This window comes from Penaeus monodon, chromosome 28, assembly GCF_015228065.2.
Source record: "Penaeus monodon isolate SGIC_2016 chromosome 28, NSTDA_Pmon_1, whole genome shotgun sequence".
Taxonomy (NCBI): domain Eukaryota; kingdom Metazoa; phylum Arthropoda; class Malacostraca; order Decapoda; family Penaeidae; genus Penaeus; species Penaeus monodon.
The window spans coordinates 26,413,180-26,413,640 of record NC_051413.1 but is presented as its reverse complement, the minus strand read 5'-3'; positions in this window follow the sequence as shown (position 1 = coordinate 26,413,640).

Here is a 461-nt window from a genome sequence, read left to right as displayed (position 1 = left end):
GGAACCGGCGAGGCGGAAAGCATTTACAGGTTTTCTCCGTCTGGATACAGGGGGCGCTCGATTCAAATTCTGATACTGTTATTGAGGCCTGAAACTTCTCGGATTTAAAGTTAGCAGATGCGGACAGTTTTACCCTCCATCCCCCCTCTCCCCTCCCACTTCCCTCCCTTCCCCCTCTCCCCTCCCACTTCCCTCCCTTCCTACTCTTTCCCCCCTCCTCCCTCCTCCTCTTCCCCCTCCTCCTCCCTCCCTCCTTCCTCCTCCTCTTCCTCCCTCCCTCCCTATCTCCCTCCTCCTCCTCCTCCAAGGCCCTTGTCCTCCCTTGCATCCCCCCTCGCCCCCCTCCCCTCCTTCCTGGGTCCTTGTCCCCAGTACCCCCCCCCCCGCCTTTCTCCCCGCCTCGCCCCCCCCCCCACCTCCTTGTACCCACTCCTTGACGTCCCTCCTCCCCCTAGGGTGGC